The sequence below is a fragment of the Balaenoptera borealis genome (genome assembly GCF_965194805.1).
Source record: "Balaenoptera borealis genome assembly, chromosome: 15".
NCBI lineage: Eukaryota > Metazoa > Chordata > Mammalia > Artiodactyla > Balaenopteridae > Balaenoptera > Balaenoptera borealis.
The window spans coordinates 38,801,623-38,828,577 of record NC_138871.1 but is presented as its reverse complement, the minus strand read 5'-3'; the positions used below and the strand labels follow the sequence as shown (position 1 = coordinate 38,828,577).

General features: G+C 38.1%; 1 long non-coding RNA gene across 1 annotated transcript in view; it reads right to left on the bottom strand.

Annotated features, from left to right (window-relative positions):
- LOC309612544 overlaps nucleotides 1-26,551 on the bottom strand; it is a 513,150-nt gene extending 486,599 nt beyond the window's left edge. The window contains exon 1 of the long non-coding RNA XR_014235267.1: nucleotides 11,949-26,551. This is a non-coding gene — a long non-coding RNA (uncharacterized lncRNA). The remainder of the gene's footprint in view (nucleotides 1-11,948) is intronic.
- Nucleotides 26,552-26,955: the final 404 nt, after the last annotated feature.

Genomic DNA, 26,955 nt, shown 5'->3' with positions numbered 1-26,955 from the left:
GGCAACATGGAGCAACAGCAGCTAAGCAGGGAGAAAAACAAACAAACAAACAAGACTTCCTTTATCCTCAGAGAATAGACAACACTGCATACATGAAACAAGAATAGGTTGCTATAAGAAAGGATCACTTACAGAACAAAAAAGATATATTAGAAATTAAAAACATAATCATGAAATTAAATAAATATATATATATATATATATAATAAGAGGTCCAGAAAGAAAGAACAATGTAAATAAATGGAGCAGAGAAAATCACCAATGAAATAATTCAAGAAAATTTCTCAGAACTGAAGAACATGAGTTGTCAGATCAAAAGGGCCTATGGAGTCCTAAACACAGTGGATGAAGGTAGAACCTCACAAGGGTACACTAAAATTTCAGAACTCTGGAGCTAAGAGAATTCACATCAGTTTCTAGAGAGGAATAAACAGGTCACATAAATTAAGAATCTAAATACCTTCGGACCTCCTCACAGTACCACTATAAATAAGGCAATGGAGCAATACCTTTAAAGTTCTGGAAGGAAAATTGTTTCCAACCTAGAATTTTATACACAGCCAAACCATCAATCATGCAGGGCTACTGTGTTGCTCAACTCCAAGGAGCAACGTCCAGAGTACAGTGTTGCACGATAAAGTGGCTTACATTCAAGTATGAGGATAGAACAAAGACATTTTCAGACATTGAAATCTCGAAAACTTATTTCCCATACACACTCTCTCAAAAGATTCCTGGGGAATGTGCTCTACTAAAACAAGAGAGTAAACCAGGAAAGAGGAAGACATGGGATATAGGCAGGGCTGGCCTTCTGGGCATCAACCCATACAGTTGCACAAGGTCCCACAAAGAGAAGGGCCCCGTGGAAGTTCCCTGGTGGCCTAGTGGTTAGGATTTCAGGCTTTCACTGCTGCGGCCCAGGTTCAATTCCTGGTCAGGGAACTATGATCCCACAAGCTGCGTGGCACAGCAAAAAAAAAAAAAAAAAGAGAGAGAGAAGGACCCCATACTTTTGTGTTTTTTAAGAGTTTTTTGATGTGGACCATTTTTAAAGTCTTTATTGAATTTGTTACAATATTGCTTCTGTTTTATGTTTTGGTTTTTTGGCCACAAGGCATGTGGGATCTTAGCCTCCTCACCAGGGATCAAACCCACACCCCCTGCATTGGAAGGAGAGGTCTTAACCACTGGACCACCAGAGAAGTCCCAAGAGCCCCATACTTGGTTTAATGCTCTGCTGTTGCCATCTTGAAATTCTTAATAATTTTTCAAACAAGAGACTCTGCATTTTCATTTTTCACCAGGCCCCACAAATTAAGCATTCCAGTCCTGGATACAGGAAACAGTTGATCCAACTCAGGAGAAAGGCAAAGGGAATTCCCATGAGGACAGAGAAGGGAGATTCCAGGATAGCTGTCAACAGACATAGAGGACAATTCTCCCAGACAGGAGCATGCAATTCAAGAGACAGACATGCTGGTGGCTGTCATAAAAGTTTCCACTGCTGTTTAACCCTCTTTTTCAACCTGAGGACAGAAGGCTTGAATGAACCTTGCCCAGATTCTTATCTGTGTCATGACCATTTGTTGATGAAGTTCCTACTCTGTTTTCCATGCCCTGCTGCCTGAATCAGCTGAAGACATTCATTTCATCTCATCAAACCTTCTGCTTAAACCTATATCTGAGAGCTGGGGATAAGGTAGAAAATAGTCCATCTCATACCCTCTGACCATATTTCTGCCTGACTCCAACACCATGCTCACCTGGTGGCCTTGCCAGATGCCCTGACTCTGCAGAGTTTACTAAGACTAGCTTACTACCTTGCCCACTGACTTGCTCAGAAAGGGCTCTTATGAACTCTCAAGGAAGTTCACATCAAGGGATTCTGTTGCATGCATCCTTGAGTTTTCGATTAATAGTGTAACTTTGGTCTGTCTTTATGTAGCTGCAGAATTTTCAAAACTAAACAGTGTGTTGTTTGGGTATATAAATATTGGTGGTAAGACCATAAAGAAAGCAGGAATGACTAACACAAAGTACAAAGTAGTAGTAAACTCTGGGTGGCTACTGAGGGGGAGTAGGCAGAGGAGGATGCAACTGGGGTAGGTGCAGGGATCTGATAAGGTACTGTTAATATTTTATTCTTAAACTAGGCAAGGTGGTGAGTAGATGGGTATTGGGTTTTTATTCTTCTTTAAACTGGGTCTATATTTTAATAAACTCTTCTGAATACGTGATACAGTAAGAAATAAAATAAAACAATGAATGTCAATGCCATTATCATAGGATAAATTTAATCAATGGCCACATTTGGCCCTTGAGCTACACCAGTCCACATAGTCCTTTCATCATGGAATTTTAAATAAAAGATCTTACACCATTCAGTCCAACCTCCATTTTTTTGACACCATTATTGTATAAGTTGCAATACAAACTTATAAGTTCATGTTGTTTCAGATACTTGGTGAGTTATTAGACTTCCTACTGGTGTTCCTGCCTTTCTCTATCATCTGGGTCCTTTATCCTTCTGAAGGGTGTGCTTAAGATTTTCTTCATTGGCCTTGATAATTTCATTTTGCTCAGATATATGGCACGAGGTGGTGGATGGGGAGACTGAAGGAGCAAATTCTGTTTTTTATTATCAAGCTCTCCTGCCTTTACTTCTCCCCCAGTATGTATCCATTTGGGGTTTACTCAGTTCAGTGCAAAGAACCTGGGGACCTGGGATCTTTTTGCCAAATTAAATATGAGCTTAACTCACTGACATATTTCTCAAGTGATCCATTGGTCCAATGAGTAACATCCTGGAAGAAGCATGAGTTATTGTTAATCATAATTATTCCTTCACCTTTCCTGGAATGCCTTTGAAGGCATCAGGCATCAGCAGTATCTGTCATCAAAAGCTCTTTTGTCTGCAGTTTCTGTGATTGCATTCAGCTTGTTCATGGCAGAGAAAGAGTTTTTCTTCCTAAGATGATGGCTTTCCTTTTATAAAAAGTATCCACTATCCAGCCCACCTGCAGAAAGGAAGTTGGCACAGGTTCTGAAGAGCCAATCAATTCCTTAGCTGTTCTTCTTGAACAAGCAACCCTTTCTTGATGGCCCTAGAATTTTACTCTAATTGCAGAAGTTGAGTAACTTGTCAGCTGGCCATTTGTAACCAATAAAACTGAAGAGATTGCCCACCACTGTTTAAATTTTGGATCAATAAACAAGATCTGTAGTTTTGGAATTGTGTCTTAAGGGTTGACTATACTGTGGATTACATCTGGACAAGATTAATGCTGTAGTTCTTGGCATTTCTGGAATGAAAGAATTAGAAATCTAAGTCAGAACAATACCTATTAACTTGTTAACTTGAATAAAATCTTTTATTCATAACAGTGTAGTGCTTCAAACACAAGACCTCTCTGTTATCTATACTACATTAGTTGTTTTCACTGTAGAATGAGTAAAGCATAACCTGAAGCAATGAGATATGAGAGGTATTAGTTATAACTGTTTTTGGTTGCAAAGGACAGAAACTCTTTGGTAGAAGCTTAATAAAAGCAGAAGATTTACTGTAATAAGGAGACAAGGGGATCACAGAAGCCAAGGATAAAATTGTGATTTACCCTCAAGAAGGGATTGGAACCAGGAATTAGAATGACCCAGTGACTCTTTTTCTCAACTCTGCTCCCCTCTACTTGTGTACATCATTTTTCTCCCCCTTCGCAGGTCAGCTTTTCTTTACTTCCTGGCCGAATGAGACCACTCCTGTGTCGGTTCTATGTTAGTCAGGATAGTCTAGACTTTGCTGAAGAAAGAAAGTAATCCTAAGCCATAAAGATTTTTTTTCCTCACTCATGGCATAATTTTTTATGGGGTGGGTAGCCTTTCTCCATCTTACAGCTGCATCATCTTTAACATGTGGCCTCCAAGGTCACTGTGGTGGGGAAACAAAGTGGAGTGATACGAGGGTTGTTTTCAACAGTGAAGCCCCCAAAATGGCTTATATCACTTCTGTCCATTTCCCATTGGCCAGAACTTAGCCCCATGGCCTCAATCTAACTGCAGGGGAAACTGGGAAATGGAGAGGATCACATGGATAGTTAGTGAGTGCTAACTGTCTCAGTTATCTCTCCAATCAACAGATAACCCAGAACAATTAGCCAAAGTTCTTGTTTCCTGTTAGTGTTATATTAGTCCAAACACCAAATTTCTAGGAAAGAGACTGTGGCCCAGCTTTGGTCAGATGTCCATTCTGACTCGGTATGCTCTGTCTTGGAGAGAGGGTCATGTTGAACAGAATGGCTGCCAGATTCTCACTACCTTCAATATGTGACTCGAATGTGGGAAGGAAGGGCAGTACTCAGAAAGAGGAGGCCCTTCAGACAATTAGTTAGTGTCCACTACCTGGAGGCATGTTTTATTTCTGAAGCCTCTGAGAATCAGTCTCTCCCTTATGCTATTTCTCAATGATGGTGTCTGTGTTTTATGGAATTCTTTAGTTTAAACATGAAAATATAGTGAACCTGCTGGAAGAGTTAGAACTTACTGCTTTTCTTTCTAGATAATTGTCCATAAAACCTGTGTCTGGAAATAAGGTGCTTGAGTTAAGAGGTGGTTACCAGACATATAAATGTGAAAATCATTTTTCCTGATCTCAGTTGAGAGCTACTAGAACACAAAGGTGGCACTGAGCCCTTCCAAATGGGACCGTGGTGGTAGCCATGAGGATTGTTCCAAGTATTCCCATTCTCTTCTCCTTCTGGATATGTGGTAAGATCGCACTTCTTTGCCTCCTTTGTAATTAGGTGTGAACATGTGACTTGCTTTGGCCAAGGAAATAGAAACATAAATGACATGTCACTTGCAATCAGAGGCTTTAAGGGCCAGTGCATGATTCCCTATATTTTCTTCTCCCTGCTGAGGAAATTGTAAAAGCACATGATGAGATGGATTAGCTCCCCCTGGATCCCCCTGCTGACCCACGCTGGACATTTGGCACAAGCAAACAACTTTTGTTGTGTTGAGCCACTTACTTAGACTTTGGGACTATTTGTTACTGTAGAAAACTTAGTCCCTTCTGTCTACTGCACCTCCATTCATAGCCATCCACTCCACAGGGGACCCCCGCCACTATGCACAATCATATGTGACAATCCTGCTCACAGCAGTCTTCCGTCTCTGTGTTATCCTGAGGAGGGCCAGCTGTGTGGTTTGCACCAGATTGGCAGTGATCGTGACACTTGAGCCCAATAACTTGGTCTCTTATAACAAAAGCCATGTGATTTATAGGGTCACAGATATTTTAAACTGGAAAATTTTTGGATGTGGAGGACTATAGGATAGATTATATTTGAAATAAATATTTAGACATTCTTCACCGCTGCCACCCTCCAGAAGGATAGGCTGATTCACTATGCTTACCACAGACTGCCTGCACAGACTCTGCTTTGTTAAAGATTAGATAAAGATGAAGTGCTAAATAGAGAGCAAGGAAGAGCATGAGACTCTGCTGCGATTCAATGCAGACAAAGCCTGCTTGTCTCGCTACAGCAGCTGTAACATCCCTCACAGTCTCCAGACTAATGAGCCACACTCTAACTCACTTTCTAACAAGTTTTGCTTAAAGAGGTCTCAGGTCAAATCAAGAATCAAGCAAATCTGATTACTTGTTAAAGGACCAAATTTTACTTTAGTTATTAAAGATAAGAAAATTAAAGAGGTATATGGAGATAAAGAGGAAATTCTAAGAGCCTATTCAATACAGATAGGACACAGCAGACGACCAAACTGAATTTCTAAAAATCTTACGAAAAGTATTAATGGCGCAAGCCAAGGAGTACTTTGAAGACACCAGAGATGAAGGTAAGGTAGTGAAAATTGCCTGAGAGCAGCAAGAAAGGAAGTCACAGTCTTTAACCTAAACACTTGATTGTGCATCTCCTCCTTACCATTCCCCAAAATGCTTGGCCTTAACAGCCCCAAATTATGGTTTTGGAACTCCTTTAAAGAGGCTTAGCATTTCCTGTGCATGCTCTTCTTGACTCTGGTGATCAACGCTAGGCTTGTCTTAGGCTCAGGGCCATGCCCAGCCAATAGGCTGTGTGCAGATGAGAAAAGAGGTCCCATCTTCCTTGCAGATGCTGCTATGAGCCAAGATGTTCAGCCTGGAGAGCAGAGCACAGACCAGATTTCAGCATCCACTCACCTTCTTGACCTGACCCTGAGGTACAGGGCCCAGCCTAGCACCTATATCCAACACCCTGCCTGTTTGCCCACTATCCTCGAATTCTTTCGTTGTCCAGCCTGGGAGCTGTAGTGTACAAAATTTGGAACTTAGCATGAAATTCCCCAAAGAAGCTTTGATGATGGGGGGGAAGAAGAGAATGACAATAATAGTTATTATAATTATTAATTGTTAGTCATTAATAATATTATTATGATAATGAGCTATTATGGCAATCAGGTTTCATAGCATACTCCCAGAAAAGCCAGACTTAACGAATAATGCTGCTAAATTCTCCTACTAATAATATTGGTTTAAATTCTTGTTCCTGGAGCAAGGGCTACTGGCTCAAATCTCAGATGGGAGGAGAAAGGAGAACAGGAGGAGAAGGAGATAAAGGAACAGGAAGAGAAGGAAAGAATTGACTTTTCTTAGGCCACATGTTGAAATTAGTGATGTTCGCTTTGGGCAATTTTTCTACCTCCTTTCTACCTCTCCTAGAGTGTCCTGTGCCCTCACTGTATCCACACACACCCCTGACCCACTTCCAGAAGGGTACCATGTTTCAGAATTATCTACTTTTCTTTCCCCAGCAAACAAAGTCCATCTTCTTGGTGCTGCTTGTTTATAAGAAGGAAAGCGCTCTGACTGAACCAAACCACACTAAGATAAGAATAACAGATGATCACTGTACTTTCCTAGAAGTTTCCCCCCCCCCCTCTTTTTTATATTTGCTATTTGTTTTCAAGGGGTTGGTTACCAAAATGAAGGCCCATCTCTGGCTGGATGTTTGCTCCTGGAAACAGCTCCCCCAAGCTGTTCCTGCTTCATATATTTCCTTCCCTCTTTTCCTTTAGGTACCCCTGGTTTTCTAGAGGCTCTAATATTTTTCTACAGTGATTCTCTTGCTGGAGAAGTAGCAGGGACCCTGGTGGTGGGGAAATCTTAGGGAGGGGGGTGAATGGAGTAGAGATTACATTCATTTTTTAGTTGGGGACACATATACTAGGTACAAAGCGGATTCGGAGGCAGGCTGGGGGCCTTATGTAGATATCATACATCCACACCCTGCAGCAGTACACACTCCAGGTCCTAAAAATCTTTGCAGAAAAAGAGTGTTTTCTGTAGTGAGACATGCCCAATTAGATCTGAGTCAAACATGAATCAGTGCAGTGCAGTGTGCGTAATATTACTCTCAGGGTATCTCTCAGCTGACGTTGAGTTACCTGAAATTTCACATTATGGGAAATTATCTTTTTAATTAAATGACTTTATGGTGAATAACATGTTCTATAGTGAACAGTAAGTGAGCTAATGATGGCCCCTTTAAAAAAAAGCGTAATAGGAAGAGAAAGTTGTATTTTTAATGGATCCCCAAATTATGTCTGCATCACTATTAACAGAGGTTGATAAAGACAGACTGGTTCTTAGAATATTGATTCCACAGCCTGTAGAAAACACTAAAAATACAATCTTGAAATGTGAAACAAAGTAAATATATTACTTTAATTCATCTTTTAGGACTTCAGTAGGAAATTACTCAAGTTACACAACTAAAGGCTTCTGCTAGAGTTTCCCCATCTTCTTGCCTCTGCTTCATTTGCACAAACATAAAAGGAATGTGCTGGCCTTTTTATTTTTATTCTAAAAACAGAAATTGGAAGAACTTGTTGAGAATATTTGGTACGACTAAGCTCAAGGATAAACAGTCAGAGGAATTGTCTCCTTGCAATCAAGTTTGGGTTGAGGAAGGGCTTACTCAGCACCCCGGGTACTCAGGGCTCTCCAGAGAGACCAATGCCTGAAGGCTGCTCAGTGGGAGGGGTGAACAGTGTCATTAGTCCCTGGGTTTAAACAAAGGGGGCCTACAATGGGTATTTTGTTTTCTGCTTCCCCAAAGAACGAGGCTAAAGAATACGCTACTCATGATTAATTCTGGAGAAAAAATTCCATGCAACTAGAATTTTTTCCAAGATTTAAAACAAACAAAATGTTCAATCCATATCAAAACCCTCTTAGGACAACTGTGCAGTGTGGAGAGTGCTTAGGAGAATATGCTATTTGTTCTCATCCTTTTCCAGGACTTGTTCATCCTCGTGGCAAATTTCAAGACCAACAAAAGACAAAGGCAGAGGCTGCCCCTGGACAAATGATGAGTGGGGCAGCATGGGGTGGAGCACAGAGGGGATTGAAGCGTTGAAAATGGGGGGCAGCTCACCACTCGTAAACTGTAATAAAACCCCTGAGTCAGTCACTTAATCTCTTGGATCTTAGTCTCTTCATCTGTGAAATGGGTGACAGGACTAGATCAGCAGTCCCAACCTTCTCTGCGAAGCCTTCCCTGATTACTCAGGTTGTATTTCTAGTTCCTTTTCAATATACCACATTTAAAATTTATTCTATTCAAGTATAGTTGATTTACAATGTTGTGTTAATTTCTGCAATGCAGCAGAGTGATTCAGTTATACATATATATACATTCTTTTTCAGATTCTTTTCCACTGTAGGTTATTTTAAGATATTGACTATAGTTCCCTGTGCTATACAGTAGGACCCTGTTGTTTATCCATTCTATATATAATAGTTTGCATCTGCTAACCCCAAACTCCCAATCCATCTCTCCCCCACCCTCCTCCCCCTTGGCAACCACAAGTCTGTTCTCTATGTCTGTGAGTCTGTTTCATAGATAAGTTCATTTGCGTCATATTTTAGATTCCACATATAAGTGATATCATTTGGTATTTGTCTTTTTCTTTCTGACTTACTTCACTTAGTATGATAATCTCTAGGTCCATCCATGTTGCTGTAAATGGCATTATTTCATTCTTTTTTATGGCTGAGTATACGTACCATATCATCTTTACCCATTCCTCTGTTGATGGACATTTAGGTTATTTCCATGTCTTGACTACTGTGAATAGTGCTGCTATGAACATTCGGGTGCATGTATCTTTTAAAAGTATGGTTTTCTCTGGATATATGCCCAGGACGGGGATTGCTGGATCATATGGCACCTCTAGTTTTAGTTTTTTGAGGAACCTCCATACTGTTTTCCATAGCAGTTGTACCAATTTACATTCCCACCAACAGTGTAGGAGTGTGCCCTTTTCTCCACACCCTTTCCAGCATTTGTTATTTGTAGACTTTTTAATGATGGCCATTCTGACTGGTGAGGATGATATACCATTTTAAATTCCCTAACCATGACATTCTCTTAGGCATAATTCTTTTGTTTTTTATATTGACTTTTAAAAAAAGTTATTGATATATTAAAAAGTTATTGATAAAGTTATTGATATATTGATATATATTGATGTTCAGTTGGCATAATTCTTATTCAGTACATACAGATTTATATTTTATCAGTGACTATAGAATTTTAGTCCTGGTATATGTAAATTGCAGATCACTCCTTCCATGGGTAGCTGGGAAAGAGAGAAATGAAGGTTGAAACTTGCAAAGAAACTTAAGCAGAGAAACTAAAGGAGAGATTTTTGAAATGAAGACTGAGGCAGACCAAGGGAGACAAGAGGTAATAATCCTGGGCTTTGGAAGTACCTCCTGTGGTTTTCTTCAGGAGGACAAGGGGAGAAATGCATGTACTGGCATGAAGTTACCATAGGCAGATGCGGGGCTGCAAAACTCTGGGTATTATGGGTGATCAATTCTCAAAGGTTTTTCCATCTAAAGCCTCCAACATTGCTCTGGGATCCAGGTATTTAGGAGGCAGAATCCAGGAGATAGAAGTCAAATTTCATGTTAGGCTTGGTTCTCCCTAAAACGAGGGTTTTAATGCAAGTTGTTTGCTTAGATGTTATCCTAGGAAGTCAATACAAAGTGTTAATGAACATATTACTGCTGTGGTCAGTGGGGGCCCCCTGCCTCTAGAGACCTCTGGGACACTTGCAGCCCCTGCCTCTGAGTTGTCCCACCTGAGGGGTGAGAACTGGTGCTTTTCCCACCAACTCTCTTTTGCTCCAGGAGACATTAAGTCCCCAGCACTTCCAGCGTGCTCCCGACCAAGTCTGCCCCTGCAGCTGGAAAAAGCCTCAGGCAGAGTCGCAGATACTTATAGGAGAAAGCCCTTGGCATGTAAGCGATATGGACAGGGCAATAGTGTGTCTGACAGAAACCACCAAGTCACAAAATAAGAAAGGACGTGAACATTCAGAGGAGGACCAACTCCAGAAAGAATTCTTCTCACTATGGATACTTTTATCAATTCTGTAAAATGGTTTATAAATATCTTATTGAAAATGCAGAAAAGAAGGTCCTGAAAGGTATCTTGCTAGTGAGTATGAAATGGTAAATGGTTGACTATCCATAGAGTAGTCATGATTACTAAGGTAAGATGTATAAAAGTTATATTTATTTTAGTACAAGAAAACATAGTTCTAACAGCTTGCAGAGGTTTACTCCAAACATTTCCCCTAACATGGTTTCCACCATAAGGATTTAAGTTCTTGAACCACAAGTCCTTCTGCGTCAGCGTTCTTAAGAATGTGGTCTGCATAGTTGAGGAGCTGCTATTGTCCAGCCTTTTATTATTTCATTTCTTATTTATGTTGTTCAACTCCATTAGAAACTGAATTCTCTATAGTGATGCAGCCCTCTGAACTTTTCATAGCACCCAGAACAACTCCTTGAACATAGTAGTTCTCCAATACTCTTGTTGATGCCATCCTAAAATTTTAAAATAGTTACAAGGTTGTATTTCTAAAACCATTAGGAAAATGTATAAGTTTATAATGAAAAATACGTCTTGACAAATGATCAAAGATATGAATAGTTCGCACAAGTAGAGGAGATTCACACGAGAACAGTCAACAGATGTGAACCATATCGAGCTCCTCTAGTAACTCCATTTGGTGGAATCTATCATTTGATCTGGCCAGAGCCCTTCTATTTGGCACCCTGTCTTTATTTTTTATTTATTTATTTATTTTTTAAACATCTTTATTGGAGTATAATTGCTTTACAATGGTGTGTTAGTTTCTGCTTTATAACAAAGTGAATCAGCTATACATATACATATATCCCCGTATCTCCTCCCTCTTGTGTGTCCCTCCCACCCTACCTATCCCACCCCTCTTGGTGGTCACAAAGCACCTAGCTGATCTCCCTGTGCTAGGTGGCTGCTTCCCACTAGCTATCTATTTTACATTTGGTAGTGTATATATGTCCATGCCACTCTCTCACTTCGTCCCAGCTTACCCTTCCCCCCTCCCCATGTCCTCAAGTCCATTCTCTACGTCTGCATCTTTATTCCTGTCCTGCCCCTAGGTTCTTCAGAACCATTTTTAAATTTTTTTAGGTTCCATATATATGTGTTAGCATACGGTATTTGTTTTTCTCTTTCTGACTTACTTCACTGTGTATGACAGACTCTAGGTCCATCCACCTCACTACAAATAACTCAGTTTCGGTTTTTTTTATGGCTGAGTAATATTCCACTGTATATATGTGCCACATCTTCTTTATCCATTCATCTGTCGATGGATACTTACGTTGCTTCCATGCCCTGGCTATTGTAAATAGAACTGCAGTGAATATTGTGGTACATGACTCTTTTTGAATTATGGTTTTCTCAGGGTATATACCCAGTAGTGGGGTTGCTGGGTCATATGGTAGTTCTATTTTTAGTTTTCAAAGGAATCTCCATACTGTTCTCCATAGTGGCTGTATCAATTTACATTCCCACCAACAGTGCAAGAGGGTTCCCTTTTCTCCACACCTTCTCCAGCATTTATTGTTTGTAGATTTTTTGATGATGGCCATTCTGACTGGTGTGAGGTGATACCTCCTTGTAGTTTTGATATGCATTTCTCTAATGATTAGTGATGTTGAGCATTCTTTCATGTGTTTGTTGGCAATCTGTATATCTTCTTTGGAGAAATGTCTGTTTAGGTCTTCTGCCCATTTTTGGATTGGGTTGTTTGTTTTTTTGATATTGAGCTGCATGAGCTACCTGTAAATTTTGGAGATTAATCCTTTGTCAGTTGCTTCATTTGCAAATATTTTCTCCCATTCTGAGGGTTGTCTTTTCGTCTTGTTTATGGTTTCCTTTGCTGTGCAAAAGCTTTTAAGTTTCATTAGGTCCCATTTGTTTGTTTTTATTTCCATTTCTCTAGGAGGTGGGTCAAAAAGGATCTTGCTGTGATTTATGTCATAGAGTGTTCTGCCTATGTTTTCCTCTAAGAGTTTGATAGTGTCTGGCCTTATATTTAGGTCTCTCCATTGTATATTCTTGCCTCCTTTATCAAAAATAAGGTGACCATATGTGCTTTGGTTTATCTCTGGGCTTTCTATCCTGTTCCATTGATCTATATTTCTGTTTTTGTGCCAGTACCATACTGTCTTGATTACTGTAGCTTTATAGTATAGTCTGAAGTCTGGGAGCCTGATTCCTCCAGCTCCATTTTTCTTTCTCAAGATTGCTTTTGCTATTCGGGGTCTTTTGTGTTTCCATACAAATTGTGAATTTTTTTGTTCTAGTTCTGTGAAAAATGCCATTGGTAGTTTGATAGGGATTGCACTGAATCTGTAGATTGCTTTGGGTAGTAGAGTCATTTTCACAGTGTTGACTCTTCCAATCCAAGAACATGGTATATCTCTCCATCTGTTTGTATTATCTTTAATTTCTTTCATCAGTGTCTTATAGTTTTCTGCATACAGGTCTTTTGTCTCCTTAGGTAGGTTTATTCCTAGGTATTTTATTCTTTTTGTTGCAGTGGTAAATGGGAGTGTTTCCTTAGTTTCTCTTTCAGATTTTTCATCATTAGTGTATAGGAATGCAAGAGACTTCTGTGCATTAATTTTGTATCCTGCTACTTTATCAAATTCATTGATTAGCTCTGGTAGTCTTCTGGTAGCATCTTTAGGGTTCTCTATGTATAGTATCATGTCATCTGCAAACAGTGACAGCTTTACTTCTTTTCTGATTTGGATTCCTTTTATTTCTTTTGCTTCTCTGATTGCTGTGGTTAAAACTTCCAAAACTATGTTGAATAATAGTGGTGAGAGTGGACAACCTTGTCTTTTTCCTGATCTTAGAGGAAATGGTTTCAGTTTTTCACCATTGAGAACGATGTTGGCTGTGGGTTTGTCCCATGTGGGTTTGTCATATATGCCTTTATTATGTCGAGGAAAGTTCCCTCTATGCCTACTTTCTGGAGGGTTTTTATCATAAATGGGTATTGAATTTTGTCAAAAGCTTTTTCTGCATCTACTGAGATGATCATATGGTTTTTCTCCTTCAATATGTTAATATGGTTTATCACATTGATTGATTTGCATATTTGAAGAATCCTTGCATTCCTGGGATAAATCCCACTTGATCATGGTGTATGATCCTTTTAATGTGGCACCCTGTCTTTAGATTAATGCTCTTCCTTCCACTCCAGACAAATGGTTCTGATAGGGACCACCAGTTATAGTACCCAACTCCCTGCCCACAGTTGATTGGTTTAGGAGTGATTGACTGACCCATGCCAATAAGACTCCTTCCCTGGGAATGTGGAGTTGGTAAAGACATGCAGTCACCATAAATATGAAGCATGGGAACTCCTGGTGGCCAGGTTTCCAACTATGTGAAGGAAGCCAGATTGAGAAAAGCAGAGGCCAGAGACAGAGGGAAAAAATAAGCACTTAGCCATATTCCTACCTTTCCTTCCTGTAAAAGGTTGTGGATTTTTACTTGAAACCAAGGGCTCCATCTATTACAATGCAAAAATACAAATGTAAATAAGTGTAAGGTAGGATTCTTGTACCAGTAAAATAAGAGCAACAATACATGAACGTGAAAGTTTGGATGCATCTGATGATCCTGTAAGCTGATGCTCTTTTTCTGGAAAGCATCTTGGATACACATGACATGAATCAGAGACTAAACCTTTAACATTCTTTACAATATGTGTATATTATCTCATATAATTTTCATACTAATAATATGAGGTGGGTACTATCATTATGCCTGTTTTTTAGTTGAGGAAAGTGCGTCAGAGAGGTCAAGAAATTTACCCAAGTTCACACAGATAAGTGGTAGAGCCAGAATTCAAACACAGCCAGTCTGCCAGCACTCATGCCTTTAGCCACACATTATATATTAATTTATTTAACTCTGGAAAATGTAACATATACCAAGGAGATAATTCAAAGGAAAGAGAAGGCATATAAATGTGTATAGAAGCAATTATTAGCATATCTAAAAACTAGAAAAAGCCCACATGCACACCTACAGCAAATAAGAAGACAGCAAATATGATACATTGGTACAATAAAACATGACATTGCTGGTTGGAATGATAAAAATGAGAGACATATAAAAATGGGTAAAGGATTATAGAAAACAATAGCAAATGAGAAAAAGTATAATTCAGAATGATAAATACTGGTTCCTAACAATTACACACATTTGTTTTTATGCAAGCAGCAGAACAGAAAAAGTCTTCAGGGTTTATGAAAGCATGGAAATTTGAGGAGTTTTTTAGTAAGTTCATGTTTGTTGCTCTTGGTACTTAGATATTTCTATTTAACTTTCATTGTAAAGTTGATTAAATACCCAATTAAAAGCAAACTTATTAAAGATTTAAAGTAATATTAATGGAAAAATAAGGAAGAGAGGCTTGTGAGATTAAGAAAAGATTTTTTATTGGGAAAGCCTCATTTGAAGAATATAAATAAAGATGGGATGGAGTGTATAATGTACTAAGAGAAAAAGTATAAACAAAAAAGGTAAACTTGCATCTGCTCATTTGTTCCTGATCTGTTGCAATCCTAACTATCCCTCTTTCGCTCCAGTGCTGCCATCCTGAGGCCCCCAACCAGAAACTTCCTCAGAGCAAACAGGGTGCTTCATTCGTCTCTTTCTTGTGGTGCTTGCCCTTTTTCCACCTTGTTTTATAGTTATCTGTGCACTTGGCCCCTTTCTTAACCATAAGCTCTATAAAGGTAGCAACGATGTATCTTCAACATCTTTGTAGGCCCAAGTAGCCCCACATAATGCCATATGGTGGGTGTTCAATATGTGTTTGTTAGATGAATAAGTATTCTTGTAAGAGTAAGGAGAAAAAGACTTGGAAGGCTCAGTTTTGAACAAGCAACTGTGACTGGGGATATTAGAAGGGTTGTTCTTAAGAAACTTATTTCTTCTCCCAGATTGAGGAGGTGAGTGGTATAGTTCTGAGGGACTCCACAAGAGTAGCAGAAGCATAAGGTGATTTTGATTTCATGAGCTCTGAGGCCAGTACATCTGGAGATGATGAAGACAATCATAAGCCCTGATTGATGATAGCAGCTAGCAGAGAACAACGAAAAGAGAAAAGTTGAAAAAATGAGTAAGCAGGAATGGAAATCAGAGAAGTTTCAGAGGTGTTATCCCAAAGAAGTCTTATGGTTTTACCTTCATAAGGCCCAAGGTCCTTTTTTTACAGTTATTTTTTAAATACTGTCAGATTTTCTGTTTCTACCTCCTTTAATCCTAGTAAGTTCATTGGAATGAGCAAAGTGGATTGGACATTCTTTCTAACACACACACACACACACACACACACACACACACACACACACACGCACACCCACAATTTCTCTGTCATGCCAATGACTTCATTGTTTTTGTTTTGTTTTGTTTTTTACCAAATAGGAAAGGACACACAGTGTCAAAGAATTCCTATTCCTATTTGAATTCCTAAAGACTCAAGGATTCTAATCCTCCTTCACCCCTATTATAAGCTTGAACACAATGATTCAGCTCTGATTCAGATAGGATGCAAAATATCTGGTGGTTCTTCCTTCCCTCTCTGCCTGCATGATGTGCAGGAACACCTTGCACGTTGGAATTGTAAGCTGTATGAGTTCAGGAACTAGGTCATACATTATATATATCTGAGCAATGCCAAGCTTAAATATTTACTAGTGTGATTTTATCTACTACCAATCACAGAGACATAAATGTTCCCAGTACCTAATCTCTGTAAGCAGATAATTCCTCTACCTTGCCCATTAAATCCAGAGTCCTCTTTAAGGAGATTTTTCTTTGTGTAGTGTTTGGCTTATGATCTGTCTTCTCTCACTCGAATGTAAGGTCCGTGAGAGCAAAAGTACTGTCTGTTTTGTTCAACTATGGTATCCCCAGAGCCTACAACAGTACCTTGTACTTAGTAAATACTGAGTGCCAAATAATTGAATGGATAAATGATTGAATTACCAAGCCACTGGCTGTGACTTAAAAGTCTTTTGTAAATATTACCCTGAATATCTTACATACATACACACACACATGTGGCTCTTCAGTGACCTTCTCTCCCTTTCTGCTCTTCCCCACCAACTCATCAGAAAAACTAAGTAATCGTTGGCCGTGCATAAGGATCTGTCTGGTTTTCGCTGAATAGAAAATGAAAATGCTTTGCTTTTACGAAACCTTATGTGGGGAACTTGCATCTCAAAAAAGATGTTTGTAATACCAAAGTGTTTTTTGTTTTATTAAATCCAGATTGTTGGGTGGAGTCCCTTAGCTAAAAGTCACTCTCAAGCAAAATGAATTGCTTGTTATTCTCACAAAGAATTTACAGGAAGCAATTTGTGAAGGTTGCCATCAGGCTGAAGTCATTGTTGGCAATAGGAATCTGTATGTCATCAACCTCAGAGCAGTCATTTAACCTGGGTCTGCTAAGAGAAATATCCATAATGCAAGGAAAATTGAATTCTACTGCTTCAGATTACAATCACTTTTGATATTATTCCAATTTGATCATGGAGTTTAAAATATTTGACCTATCAGTCTCTTTCATCCTGCCACTATGTGGAAATATCTACTTTACATGTGCTTAGCACTGGTCCTATCATTACCAGCTATTTCACAAATAATTTTTAAAAAATCTGCTCTCCTATTAGAATGGATTACAGGGAAGCAAGCACTTCAGGATCCGATAGCTCAGAATTTTGTAGTCTCGACCTTGAATAAAAGAATGAACCTTGAATTTTAAAAAAATCTGCTCTCCTTTCCTCATTGTACATACCAAGTTGCCATAGGCATAGCCAGGAAAGGAATATTTTGCCAAAGTGTTCCGGCCCATTCCAGCCGGTAACCTGTCTGCTGGTTAAGTAATAATAGCAACAACAACTAAAAAGTTCTACTCATTTGAAGGATCTGTCCTCCAATCTAGGTGACAAGTGGGAAATAATGTATGGGGGCATCATTATAGCAGAGAGAACACTGGATCCAGGCATGCAGTGAAGATGCTCCCAATTTCTCTTAATGTGTTTATTTTCATCACCCTGGAGAAACAGGGCTAAAGAGATGGAAACACATATATGCATACTATTAGCAAACATTAGACCAGTTCCCCATGTTTCCAGCACCAAATTGGAAAACAAGATGTTGACAAAACCAAAATGATTATTTTTTAGCCTTATCCAAATAATGCCCAATTCGTTTACTGATTCAGCAAAATCGTACTGAATGCTGTGAGCCATCAGCACAAAGTAGACTGAAAACAAAGCAAAACATCTTGCTGCATAGACTCCCCAACTACTAAATGATTTTGAATGAATGTATTCCTTACTATAATCGCAAACAGTCATATACTGATGTTAAAATCCCTCTAGTCAGAGGATCGTCTCAGATGGAAAATACAGCAACCATCAAGTCAAAGTGGTTAAAGATGCTTCACTCCACTGAGTAATTATCCTAGAAAAAGACTGACAAGAAGTATTTGGTCCTCTGTCTCTCTCCTCCTCGAACACAATCATGCCCTTTGTTTAGCAGCTGAGATGGCTTGTTTATAAGCCCTGTCATTCAGCACCCTGATGTCTGGGCCTCCCAGGTTGAACAAGATTTCTTGATTGAGTCAAGCCATTCATTTGCTGACTGACCCTGGCCAGTGTGGCCTGTTGGCTATCACCCTCCCACAGCTGATGCTTATAGTGTGACATGATTTGGCCTGATAGCACTTCCACAGCCCACCTATGGTTGCCATCACTTGCCCATTCCACAGCTGAGTAGACAGCTTCCTGTGTGGTTCTTTTGCATGTGGGCCAAAGAAATTAATTTTCACTCATCATTCTTAGTTGCAGCTGGCTAATTGGACTCTGGGGTCACTTCTTTGTCTTATGCAATTAATCAAAGTCTACTTAGTTAATTATTGCAATATTTGTTCAACAAATAACTAGTGAACATTTACGGTGTGCCCAGCACTGTGCAAGGTGCAAAGGATAAAACAGGCCACACAAGTTCCAGTAGACCAAAAAATTAATGCATGTCTCTAATTTATATCTAGTTTTCCTATTTTTAAGTTGAATAAATGGGTTTTTTCAATTAAGCATTAAACCATGATCCTTTCTTTTGTAATCTCTTCTTTGCTTCAAACTCAAAAATATTATCATCTTTCTAGTGATCTAACATTCACTCACTCTTGTTCATTTGCTTAGTTTTGAGTTTACAAGTATTTAGTTATGTAAGACTTCTGGAATATATTTTGAAGGGTGGTGTGAAGTATTTGACCTAAAATAATTTGAATTTCTAATGAATGATTCCCACAGATATGTACTTTCAAATCTTTCCTATTGTTTTGCATTGTACTTGGTCATTTTTTAATCCTTATATATAATGGGGCCTATTTCTGAGGTTTCTCTTCTGTTTCACTGACTTATGTTTCTGTTTTGTTTGCTCATTGTCCTTTCTCTTTTTCAGAATGTTTTTGTTATTCTCACCTTTTACTTTTCTAAATGAACATATGACATTCTTTTTAAATCCTAAAAAATATTCCGTTTTTATTTTGATTGGAATTGCATTAAATTTAAAAAGAACATATTAAGAATTGACATCTTTAAAATATTTTGTTCTTCCTAGATGTTATTGCCCGATAAATTTCATTATTTTGTTTATATAGCCAAACACTTCTTATTAAGTCTACTCTTCTTTATATATATTTTATTGCTATTATAAATTGGATCTCTTTTTTAAAACTAGGTTTTTCTAGTTTGTAATTGTTGGTATTCAAGAATCTTAATGGCTTTTCTATATTTTATATTTTATCTGGCCGTTTAGTATTGTAGTAAGTTTAAAATTTTAGCTGATTCCTTGGGCATGTTTTTAGATACATAGTCAATTGTCGTCAAATAGCGATGTTTTGTTTCTTCCATTACGTATTTCTCTTGGATTTGTTCAGTCTCTCTTCTTACATCATCCTGAACTCCCCAAACAATATTAAATCAAAATGATGATAGAGAACACATCTCTAGTAATATCATCTTAAATATTTCTCCTCATACCTTAAGCTAATCAGCAACACTGAGTGGGGGAAGAGGAACGGCAGTAAATTTGGGATTAAACATTGCCGTATGGAAAACTTAGCCTTTCATAAATTTAATAACTATGACGGACTTATGCATCTTGGTCTTTTGGCTAAGGTCTAGTAATTATGATATTGTGGTGCTATAATTAAAATGGAATCAAGAACTGGAAATATGATGTTTGTCATGAGTTGAAGTTTTATTCTAATGCTCTGGGTTGACATTGCTATAACTATTGCAAAATTATAGTTTGAACATCAGGTTTCCTCCAAAAATAGTATTTCATGCTGATTTAAAAGGCTATGTAGCTACTAAGGAATAAATTATGATTTTGAATAATAATACCAAAATGTTCATTCTTCCATTGTACTACACTCCTAGAAAATCTTCTGGAAGTCAAAATTATGTAAGAGAAGCTGAGTTTTTCCATAGAAATAATGGTATAATAAATCCAGAATTGAATTCAGAACTAAGGGTCACATATCCAAATTTTCTTAGCAATGATTACAAACACCATATTAAATAAAATGTAAAGGTTATATAATATAAAGCTTTGTTGAGTTTATCTATAACTTGTTAATTTATTGACTAGGGCAATTCAGTCACCCATCATGTGCCTTTATATTTCCTAGAGCATCATCATGTTCTGTAAATATTTTTTGGTCTTTTCTTCCTATTTCATTTTAATTTTTTTTAAAAAATTGAAGTAAAATTGGTATATAACATTATATATTTTAGGTATACAACATTATAATTTGACATCTGTGTACACTGTGACCACCACCAAAGGTCTAGTTACCATCCTTCACCAGACAGTTGATCCCCTTCACCCATGTCATCCACCCCCCAACCCCCTTCCCCTCCAATAACCACCAATCTGTTTTCTGCATCTATGAGTTTGTTTTGTTTTGTTTTGTTTTGTTTTAGATTCCACATAAAAGTGAAATCATACAGTATTTTTATTTCTCTGACTTATTTCACTTAACATAATATCCTCAAGGTTGGATACCCATGTTGTTGCAAATGGCAAGATCTCATTCTTTTTTATGACTGAGTAGTATTCCATTGTCTATCTATATACCATATCTTCTTTATCCATTCATCCATCAGTGGGCACTTAAGTTGCTTCCATATCTTGGCTATTATAAATAATGCTGCAATGAACGTAGGGGTGCACATATTTTTTCAAATTAGTATTTTTGTGTTCTTTGGGAAGATACCCAGAATTGGAATAGCTCAATCATATGGTAGTTCTATTCTTAATTTTTTGAGGGAGGTCCATACTGTTTTCCATAGTAGCTGCACTAATTTACATTCCCACCAACAGTGCATAAGCGTTCCCTTTTCTCCACATCCTCACCAACACTGTTATTTCTTGTCTTTTTGATAACTGCCATTCTAACAGGTGTGAGGTGGCATCTCATTGTGGTTTTGATCTGTATTTCCCTAATAATTAGTGATGTTGAATATCTTGTCATATGCCTGTTGGGTATCTATATGTCTCTTTGGAAAAATGTCTATTCACAAATTTTGCTCATTTAAAAAATTGGGTAGTTTGGTTTTTGGTTGTTGAGATTTCTTCCTATTTTAAACAAAGTAAATTAAAAGGTGAATTAAGGTCATAAATTGCAGAAGGGCTTGTTTGGAGTGTTGGTTTAGAGAAAGAATTTGGAGCAGAGGTTTTGGAGTGAGGCATACTTGGGCACAAAGCCTGCTTCTGCCTATCATTCATTTAAAAATATTTAGTGAGTTCTAGGTGCCACAGATCCCACAGTGAATGAAACAGACAACATCCCCAATCTCATGGATTTTACATTTTAGTACCACTCGCTGGTCATGACATAAGACATTTTTTTAAACATCTTTAGGGTTCAACTTCCTCATTCATAAAGTAAGAATAACAGCACCTACCTTATAGGGTCATTTTTAAAATTAAATTATGTAATGTCTGTAATGCACCTAGCACATGTAAGAACTGGTAGCTGATTTTCATATTTTAAACATCTGCTTTTGAAAAGAATTGTAAGAAATAAAAACGTAAAAAAGGAGAACATTTAAATCATCCACAATCTTATCATCTAGAGATAACCATTATTACCATTTTAATATATGCTTCCAGGGTTATCTATGCATATATTTCTTTCTAAAAAGAGCATCTATAACACGTACTTTTATTTTGAGATCAATTTTGCCCAATTGCCCCCCAAAAAGGCTGAACTGTGTACTCCCACCAGTCGTATGTGGTAGTTCTGTCTCTTTCTGGGGAGATTTTACATCAACTGAAAACTTTTTGAGAGAATGCTGTTCTCATTAGGTCATGCAAATTTTTCTATAGCTATCAACTATAACTTCCAAATAAAAAAATAAGACCACTAGGTGCATGTCATAATTAGAAATCTTTCGGCTGCTAAGAACCCACTTAAGGTATTTCAAAAGCAGAGTATCTTCTAAAGCTATGTGTGAATGGGAACCTGAGCTAGAGTCAGAAAGCCATCAGGTCCCCCAAGTAGTTGCTCCTTCTGCCTGCCTCTCAGGAACATCATCAACAAACTCATGGCATCTCTGCTTCTCTCTGTGCATCAGCTGGCGCCACCCTCCAGAGGCTGGCTTCCAGCTTGCACATGGCCCATAGTAGTCATGTCGTGACCTTTCAGTCCAGCTCTTATGGTTGTTTACCCTCACTTCAGCTTTTTAATTCCAAGTTCCTGAAAAAGGAGTATAACTGACCCAGCTCATCTTCTTTTGAACCAGTAAATCCAAAGCAGGGGTCACTGAACAGCCTATGGATGGGTGCTTTGGGTACCTCCTTTGTCTGATTAGATATAGCAAGGGGGCAGGATCATGTCGTGTAGAGTATGACCATTAGAGCATAATGGGTGTGAGCAGGGAAGGGTATATGACAAGGTAGCCATACTTGGAATATTCTAAACAGGGATCTTTGTCAGATGTAAAGAGAAGTCTACTAGGTATAATTTTGATGGTCTAATACTTGGAAGTAATTTTAATGGTTTATGGAGGCAATGGTTTGGAATATTTGAAATTTGAACTGTCCCCTCAAATTTACAGTTGTATAGTCACCATTTCTAGAGTAAGCAAGGTACACTAGAAAAAAACATAGGATCTGAAATCAGATTATTTTATAGTACTTTATAGCACATATTTTTAGAATATTACCTAGAATAAGACTTAAAGATCAGGTTGCCTATCATTCTGCTGCCTTGAAAATAGATTTTTTTTGCTTTCTTGAACTACACATTTCATCAACAGTAAGAGCTTTCCCTTGCAATATGATGTTATGCAGAATACACCTGCCTTTTAAACATATGAACTAATCCTGACCAGTGGAGGTGACTTGTCATCTTTTGATCTTGTTTAGCATACTGGGACATCACTGTATCAAGAAGCCTCAAAGTTTGGGTTTAAATAATGGCTGAAATCAAAGTCACATAGCCTTGAATGTAATCCTGTAACTACAAAATCAAATGTCCTCTCACCTAAGACCCAGTTCTGATTTTTGTCTTATGAAAATGAATTGGTAGGAGAAAATATTTGCAAAGCACCTGTCTGACAAAACCTTACATTTGGAATACGTAGTTTAAAAAAAAAATCCTCAAAACTCAACAGTGAAAAAGAAACAATCCAATTATAAAATGGGCAAAAGACATGAAGAGATTTCACAGAAGATAACGTATAGATGGAAAATAATGATATGAAAAGATGTTCAGCATCATTAGTCATTAGGGAAATGCAAGTTAAAACCACAATGAGATATTACTACACAAGTGTTTGTGAGGATGCAGAGAAACTGGATCTGTCATGCATTGCAGGTGGGAATGTAAAATGGTACAGCCACTCTGGAAAACAGTTTGGTATTTTCTTGCAAAGCTAAACATGCAACTCAGCAATCAACTCTTGGACATTTATCACAGAAAAATTAAAATATATGTTTATGCAAAACCCATACAGTGATACTCATTGCAGCTTTATTCCTACTAGCAAAATACTGGAAACAGCCCAGATGCCCTTCAGTAGGTGAATGGTTGAACAAACTCTACATCCACACAATGGAATACTACTCAGCAATAAAAAGGAATGAACTACTGATAAATGAAACACCCTGGATGCACCTCAAGGACATTATGCTTAGTGAAAAAAAATCAATCTTAAATGTTAAATGCAGTAAGATTCCATTTATATCACATTTTTGAGAAAACAAAACTACAGGGATTGAGAAGAGGTTCATGGTAGCCAGATGACAAGGAGGGGATGAGGTGGTGAGTGCTAATTCGCAGTGGTAGCGGGAGGGAATTCTTTTGCAATAATGTGACAGCTGAATCCTGATTGTAGTGGTGGTTACATGAATCTATACATGAGATTAAACTGTATAAAATTATACACACACACACAAATAAATGCTGGTTAAAAAAGGTTACAACTGAGTAACATACCAACTGGGATTGGTATGTTAACAGTAATGTACCAATGCCAATTTCCAAGTTTTGATTCTATATTATAGCTGTAAGATGATACCATGAAGGGTACGTGGGACTCTTTATACCACCGTTGAACTTCCTGTGAATCTATAATTATTTCAAAACAAAAAGTTTAAAAACTGAATTGTAATCAATACTAAGGCTCTGATATTTTTTTCATCAGCTATTTTAAAGGGTATAAAGAATTGGACTTATCAGGCAAAGATGCTGATGTTGTTATTTAAAAAAACAATCTTATCCAAAAGGAGTATTATCTTTTAAGGTAGTCATCTTGGAAGTTTGACCACTTATACAAATGTTTTGGGCAGATTGCAGATAAAATGTTTTAGAAATCCTCCTTTGTAACTGCCTGTAGAGATCACCACCAGTCATAAGCAAGTATGAAACCTGTTACTTTATAGGACACTCTCTTGTCCCATTTTCTTCCCATCTCTATTACTTCATCTTAGTTCTACACGTTCCTCAAATAAAGATAAGCTTATTTGGCACAGATGGGACACCTGTAAGAAAAGGGAAAATAGGGTCCATCATCAGTTTATTTGAATCCAAAGAAAGTCTTTCCTTTGTTTCAGTTACTGGAAATTCATGCTGTGAACTTGTCAAGTATGAAATATTGTCCCATGTGATGGAGGACTGTGAATGTTAATGCCTTTCACTGTTGCCAAGATATGGGACATTTGAAAGAACTTGAAGCAACATTTGTTTATCTTAAAGCAGTTGAATAGCTAAGTCAAGGAAACATTTAATTTTTTTACCTACTGCGATGGCTATAATTTTTATTTTATTTAGATTTTATTTATTTTTTATTGAAGTATATTTGACTTAATATTTGATTTGTTTTTTTTTTGTTTTGTTTTGTTTTTTAATGGCTGTGTTGGGTCTTCGTTTCTGTGCGAGGGCTTTCTCTAGTTGTGGCAAGCGGGGGCCACTCTTCATCGCAGTGCATGGGCCTCTCACTCTCGCGGCCTCTGTTATTGCGGAGCACAGGCTCCAGACGCGCAGGCTCAGTAATTGTGGCTCACGGGCCCAGTTGCTCCGCGGCATGTGGGATCTTCCCAGACCAGGGCTCGAACCCGTGTCCCCTGCATTGGCAGGCAGATTCTCAACCACTGCGCCACCAGGGAAGCCCTGATTTGTTTCTAATTGAAGTTTTCATGACTCTTGGTCTTTGGAAATTAAATGCCTCTAAGAGATGCAACTTGAGAATCTCCATCGTGGCTCACAAGATTGTATTTTCTTACTGATGTGAGACACCAGAAGGTGAGGAAATTGAACTTAAATTTGGGAAAGAAAAAACAAATGCATCACTTATTTGTTCAGGAAGTACAGGTATTAAGATTCAAACTGACCATGTGGATTTTGCAAGATATTACCTGAAGCTCTCATTTATTTTACGTTGAAGAGCTGTCTTTGGCTCAGTGGAATCACAGAGTTTGAAACACTGTATTACTATGCAGTAGAAATAAAGTCACAATTACAAAAGGGATTCATAAATTTTGATGAACATGACTCATGCTGTTTCTTCAATTGCCCTTAGATTACAGACTCTGAATTAATAAATCTTCTCTAGCCAAGTTGCTCAGTTTTAAGAAAAACTTGTTGAACTGAAAGCAATGCCAAATCTCTGCTATTTTAGAGGCATTGTACTAAATTTTATGGCTATGTAGTCAATTCTGGCTATTGTTTGGATCTACCTAGTTGTGCAAAAGTATATCCACTTTTAAAGAAACTACTGATATAAAGGGAAAAAGTCACCTAATTTGGTCTTAAACCGGAGTCCAAATTGAGACCAAATTTATTTGCAGGCTAGGTCTGTAGCTTATGCCTGTGTGCTTCTGGAGTTAAGTGATTATTCAGCTTTAAATCTGTACTTGTATTACAGGTCAAAACTGCTTTCTCCTTCCTTCTCCCCCTCTTCCTCATCTTCCTCCTTCATTTTTCCTTCTTCTCCTTCTTCTCCTCTTCCTCCTCCAAGTAAGCTGAGAGTGAGGAGTAGATTTCCTGGAGTGAAAAGGTAGATGATAATCTGAATGAGCTCCAGAAGTAAGGCACCAGTGTCTGTGGGGTGGTCCATTTGTGTGGGTAGGCCCAGATCCAAAACAGAATGCATGAATATTTGAATGCTCCACTATTGTTTTGTTCTAGAAAATATGCAGGTTTGGGTCTAGTGTCAATTAAATCCCTAAATTTTGTGATTGTTTTTTCAGTTCACACAGGTGCATAAAAATGGAGTTGGGGATCAAATTCCTTCTTGTTTAGGATTTAGGGGAGTCACAGTTTATTTCTATTTTACCCAGCTTTAAATTGTAAATTTCTATGAAATATGTTTTGTACAATTGATTGTCTCATATCCCTTTGCACATGTTCATTTAATTTTTACCATTTTATTGTAACTCAATTAATATAGAATTATTTGTGGATCTCATATACATATATAAATAATTTGTAAAGTAGAAAAAGTAGAAAACTCCAACCACTCACATATTCCCCCAACCCCTTTCCATACCCATCCCCAAGAAGTAAACACAGTCAAACTTCTGATATCTTTCCAGACATTTTTTTTTTTAATTTTTAAAATTTATTTAATTTTAGTTCACTTTAATTTTATTTTATGTTTAATTTTATTTATTTATTTATGGCTGTGTTGGGTCTTCGTTTCTGTGCGAGGGCTTTCTCTAGTTGTGGCAAGTGGGGGCCACTCTTCATCGCGGTGCACGGGCCTCTCACTGTCGCGGCCTCTCTTGTTGCCGAGTACAGGCTCCAGACGCACAGGCTCAGTAATTGTGGCTCACGGGCCTAATTGCTCCGCGGCATGTGGGATCTTCCCAGACCAGGGCTCGAACCCATGTCCTCTGCATTGGCAGAGCAGATTCTCAACCACTGCACCACCAGGGAAGCCCCAGACATTTTTGAAGAACATTCAAGAACACATTTGTTTTCACAAAAATGAAATCATAC